This window comes from Papaver somniferum, chromosome 6 (assembly GCF_003573695.1).
Source record: "Papaver somniferum cultivar HN1 chromosome 6, ASM357369v1, whole genome shotgun sequence".
Lineage (NCBI taxonomy): Eukaryota > Viridiplantae > Streptophyta > Magnoliopsida > Ranunculales > Papaveraceae > Papaver > Papaver somniferum.
Genome location: NC_039363.1, coordinates 121,416,357 through 121,422,032, shown reverse-complemented (window position 1 = coordinate 121,422,032; position 5,676 = coordinate 121,416,357). Strand labels below are relative to the sequence as shown.

General features: G+C 33.9%; 1 long non-coding RNA gene across 6 annotated transcripts; it reads right to left on the bottom strand.

Moving 5' to 3' along the window:
- Nucleotides 1-406: 406 nt before the first annotated feature.
- LOC113289094 lies at nucleotides 407-3,102 on the bottom strand. 6 transcript variants are annotated; one of them, XR_003330849.1, is made up of 5 exons: nucleotides 2,947-3,102; nucleotides 2,400-2,485; nucleotides 1,646-2,302; nucleotides 1,345-1,460; nucleotides 407-851 (listed from the first exon to the last, which is right to left on the bottom strand). It is a non-coding gene; the product is annotated as an uncharacterized LOC113289094 (long non-coding RNA). The 6 variants fall into 6 exon arrangements; XR_003330847.1 differs by having other exon boundaries at nucleotides 1,646-1,703; nucleotides 2,157-3,102; XR_003330848.1 differs by having other exon boundaries at nucleotides 1,646-1,703; nucleotides 2,229-3,102.
- Between the last annotated feature and the right edge of the window lie 2,574 nt (nucleotides 3,103-5,676).

Genomic DNA, 5,676 nt, shown 5'->3' with positions numbered 1-5,676 from the left:
TTATATGATATCTAAATTCCAAGTATGTACAGAACTGTCCAAATTAATATTACCAGTCCCATAAAAAGCGAGGTATTTCTTTTTTTTTTCTCTGATGGAAGAGGTATTTCTTTTTGATTTTGCATATTTTTAGACGAAAATCAAAAAGTAGTGCATTCATCATTTGGCCTTTTCACTTTTTTGATTTTGCTTATATTTAGACAAAATTAAAAAGCAATCCACTCAATATTTGGCATACCCGTGAAAAAATAATGTAACCAAACCAAAAAAATCCTATGTCGTGTTCTTTGCTAATGACCCACTACATAATGTATCACAGATTGACAATGTGGAGCAATAAACCTCAGTTAAGAAATCCAAAGAAGGGAAAAAAAAAGTGGTTAGACACTCTAGCATTTCCAACTGGTTGATTTAAAGTCTAGCAATGCATCATCAAAATTCATTGTCAAATGACTCTTCAAGGTAGATTGGCACAGTTACAAAGTTAAACAGAGGGTGAGCAAGGAGAATGCCTAATCCACCTAAACTCCCCCTTTTGGGAATGATAAAAGGCAAAGAACAAAGAGAGAAAAATGAAGGCAGAGATACACAAATGAGCATATGTACACTTTATAGGAGGAGGTAGAAGATGAAAATGACGAACTTGTAAGCAAATCACATTTTTTTCTCTCTGGTAGACTTGGTGCTTGAATTCTTCTCGAGTACTTGAGAAAAGTAAACAATAAAACATTTCCATATTTCTCTCCTTTTGCTCTCACATTGTAGACTTTGTACAAACTTCTCAACATCTATTACCGCTTCGACCAAACTCAAAGTTCCAAGCAAAACCCAAAATTCCAAAATTTAAGAACCTGCAACATTTAAAATATAAAGTTAATCCTGCTGTGTTGCAGATATACGCTAAAAAAGAATACCCGCAGCACAGATAGGAAACAAAAAGAGGTAAATAAATATAAATTAATTTTCAGAAATCTGTACATATGAAGTAGATTGAATTATTTTACGCACACAAACATCTAATACAATACAAAAACAATGATATGTGGTTTCACTAATGCTTTCTTCTAGTTCTAAAACGGCTAATGAAATTTTGTCTGAGTGCTCTTTTATTAAGGCTTTAGGTGGGATCAGAAAAGATAAGGCAGCATGCACTCAAGTTCAGAAGTTGCTTTGGACAACAAAAATTCCTAGGTTGCACTATTACAGTAATAAAGTCACAAAGGCCTGAAACGGTTGATTACTTATCTTATATGCATTTTGTTTTATTTCTATAACATTTTAAAGTTTATGTTGCTACACTTAGTAAATTAAACAATTTAGCTCTTAATTGTTACTCTCACAAACCTTTTTCCCATTACTCATCTCATCAGGCTGCCGAGTTGTAATATCAATCCTGCATCCTTGCTTTTCCAAGACACAATTTGGTTCTTAGAGCTGATATAAACACCAATACTGGTGATCTGGAGAAAATTCTCAAGATCAATAAAACAAAATCAATAAGCAACTAAGTAAACAAACCCAATTCTACAGTTTTACATATATACTACATGAGTTTGTAGCATATAAAAAACTTTTGATTGAAAGAGAGAATTTTCAAGATGTCAACTCGTGAGTAGTGCGGGATGGATAACAATAGCAAACACACCTAGTAGGTGGATTAACCCCATCATACCACCTTTGTCTTTCCTGATTCAGGATCAAATCTGAAAAACCATTGCGAATTATGCTCAGCTAAGATGTAAACATTAAATTCAGCACTCCTTCACACGACCGTTGGGAAGAAATTTGTTAGCAAACAGGTAAAACTAATCATGAAAGATGCAGAGCTAATCATGAAAGATGTCGTTGGCAAGAAATGTACACAATTATTTCCGATTGTAATTAATAACACAAAAGTCTTTTGGCAACAGAATAGCTATATATATTTATGTTTCATGTGCAGTTCGGATTATTTTAAAGAAGATCCAATGACAAAATACTTCACAGAACACACTGGCAGTCATAAGCCATGCCATTCTGACCAAAATCAAGCAGTCATAGAATCTAGAAAATTTAGATTAAAACACCAAAATGAGTAAATTTAGCTTAGATTGTGAATAAATATCCGTCAATTTGTTGTAAGTACACTGAGAAACTGAGAAGCTTGTAAAGATTACCCAGCGAAGTGCTTAAATGTAAGAGTAACTACATTCCAAAAATTCAGATTTGGAGAGACTTGCATCTATTACCGATACAATCACTTGCATCCAATGCACGGCTTTGTACACAAATTCCCTGATGATCGATACAGTCATTTGATCATCTATATCCCCGAAGTACATACCCTAAATCATTAACTTCCAAAAAGAAATCACAATCACAAAAGTAAATGAAAAATGGAATTCAAATTAATATTATACCTTTAAATCCATCGCAAATAGCAAGAATGTATTCACAAAGCTTGGACTCATTTTTTGTTTATCACATTGAGTAGCATAACCCCTTTCTGATTTAACGGATCAGTAACCAAAAATTATAGATCAGAAAGCAATGTAATTAAGTGTCAGATAATTAAACAGCCGAAAATTGTGAAAAAACCCCAAAAAATCATTCTTTATAACATGGTAAAAGAAAGGGTTTCTCCATAATTCTATAACCTCATCAAGCGGAGTATGTTTCAATCAAGTGCAGTATTGAAGCTGAATTCTTCATATTATTTACATGACTATGTGATTGGAAAAATGGCAATAGCCTTTTTGAAAGAAAAGATAACTACATTGAATTTGAATCTTTACATGTCTCTCACATTATTCGACCTTCATACTAAATCAACACTGAACTACCCATCTATTTGGTGAATGGTTTAGTTCTTAAACCTTCCAATTGATATACAATAATACAAATCAAGCCCTGACCTAAAGGACCCCAAAAAGATTACCAATCAAGAGAAATTCTATTGACATTTACCTGCCACTGGAGATGGATGCACTTAATTATACCTTCGGAATCTTATAAAGGAAGCGCCTTTCGAAGCTGAGAGGTTTGGGCTGCAGAAGTGAATCCAACCGAGAACCTAAAACGAAGAAATCATCTTGGAAGCTTCGAAATCTGATATCTACTTCAGCTAACGAAACATTTATATTGCATTAAGTTGATGGCGAGAGAAAAGGTGGAGAAACGGTTTCAGGCATGCGTTACGTTTTTTCTCGTATGTATGGGTAGCTTAATCGTGACCGTCCTTTACATAACCAAAATGTAAATCTCCCAAATTCTCAAAACCTAGGAATTATGATCAATCTGGACCGTCCTTTATGTGTCCAAACTGTAAAGAGCCGTCAACCTAGGAAAACACCACTGTCCTTTATAATATAGATGAGTTGGGGGAGAGCCACTAGGGGAATACGGAGAGCTTGGGGTTCGAAGAAAAATAAGTTGTAGTTTACTTTTTATTATTTTCTCTATTTTCATCTCTTGTAAACACTTTTGAGCATTTAAAAATAATTTTTAGCGTGTATACGATATGAGGAGCTAAACCCAATCTCTGGGGCGACATTGAAAGTCATTCTTTCAATAATTATGTGGTACGATTTATTTAAATTAATTTACGCAATTCTTTTATGATTATTTGCATCGAATAAAAATTGAGTAAATGATTTTTATTAATTAGTTGTGTTTTCTGTTAATGAAGTATGCTTAGTTTAATGCTTTTGATGTGTCATGCTTGCGATTAACAATTGATGTTTTGAAAATCTAATATAGGCAATAATTTAGAATCACAATTTCTTTTGATTGGAGCTATATTGTCTAGAACTGCATGATAAAAATTAATATTGAATCACATAAATGTTGGCGAGTGGTGGAATCCTTAGCCTCGCTCAAACATTTTTCACACCAACTTTGTTTAAATTTTTTTATTTTAGTACTTTAAATTAAATCGAGAACCGAATCTTTACAAGTCTTAGCAAACCCTTATTACTTACCACTGTACAAAGCTACATCAATTTTTGGCGCCCCGACGCGAAATTGTCGTTAGGTTTAGAATTAGATTTAATTTTTAGTTATTTTTTCTTAGTTTATTTTATTTGTTCTATTTTACGTTTTTGGGTATTTGTCTTTTCATTACAGATTTTGGAATTTGGAGCGAAAGAGAAAAGGAGTTGTCAAAGGTTTTGGTGATCCATTAAAGATTTGGAGTCAAAGACAAAGCGAAAAAGAACGAACGAAAAAAATTAAAAAAGAAAAGCGAGAGAGAATTTATTTTATTTTTTAAGATTTGGTTTTCATTTTTTGATTTTCTTTTTTGAAATTGTGATAGGATATCTTATATTTTTGTAATTTTATTTTTCTTTTGGACTTTTCATTTTGGACTTTGGACTTTTGGACATTGTTCTTATTTTTAAACCCTAAGGAAGGGTATATTAAATATCAAACTGCACAGGTAAGGACGACAGTTACGATATTGTCTCGGATCCTCTGGTTCGTACACTGATATAGGAGTCGGTGGCCCGAGTCGACTTCATCGGTCCATCCCTTATCAGGAACGGGAGGTAAGTTTTTCTAAACACCCGTGAATCCCCTGTCAGCGGGTTACTGTCTTCCTCCGTATGCATATATGTTGAGGAATTGAATATGACTTTTCATTTATATTAAAGGACAAGGCCTGTCCAAAATCAAGATAAAGACTCGGATTTCATCACCGTTTGTTTCTTTCCTGCCTTAGGAACACGTAACCTACGCGAACCTATGCCTTAAAATTTTGACTAGAACGAGACCGATAAGGTGATGAGCTTTATAGGAAAGTCATTTAAAAGACATTGGCCGCTCTATTAAGCTTATTTCGAAGTTCATGATGATTATTGTAAGTTGATGATTACATATTGGTTGTCCTTATTTCCTTGGGCTACAAAGCGGTTCTCTCAACCTACAGTAATCATCATGAAATTCGAGATAGGCTTAATTGAGCAACCAATATGTCTTTTGAACGACTTTGATATCAAGCTCGTTACCCTATCGATCTCGTTCTAGTCAAAATTTTAAGGTTTAGGTCCGCGTAGGTTACGTGTTCCTATGGCGGGTAAGAAGGAAACGGTGATGAAATACAAATGCTAATCTTGATTTGGCCAGGCCTTGCCCTTTACTAGAAATGAAAAACCGTATTCAATTCCTCAACATATATGCATACGAAGGAAGGCAATAACCCGCTGACAGGGGATTCGCGGGTGATTAGAAAAACTTACCTCCATTCCATACGGTGGATAACGCTGAAGTTGACTCGGGCCACCGACTCCTATGTCAGTGTACAAACCCGAGGGTCCGAGACAGTATCGTAACTGTCGTCCTTCCATGTGCAGTTTAATATTTAATATACCCTTCTTTAGGGTTTAAAAATAAAAATAATGTCCAAAAGTCCAAAATCCAAAAAGGAAAGTCCAACAGAAAAAGAAAATTACAAAAATATAAGATATCCTAATACAATTTCTAAAAAGAAAATCTAAAAATAAAAACCAAATCTAAGAAAATAAAATAAATTCTCTTTCTCTTTTTTTTTTTTAATTTTTTTTCTTTCGCGCTTTTCTCTTTGTCTTTGACTCCAAATTTTTAATGGGTCACCAAAACCTTTAGAAACTCATTTTTTCTTTCACTCCACATTCCAAAATCTGTAGTGAAACGACAAATACCCAAAAATGTGAGATAGAA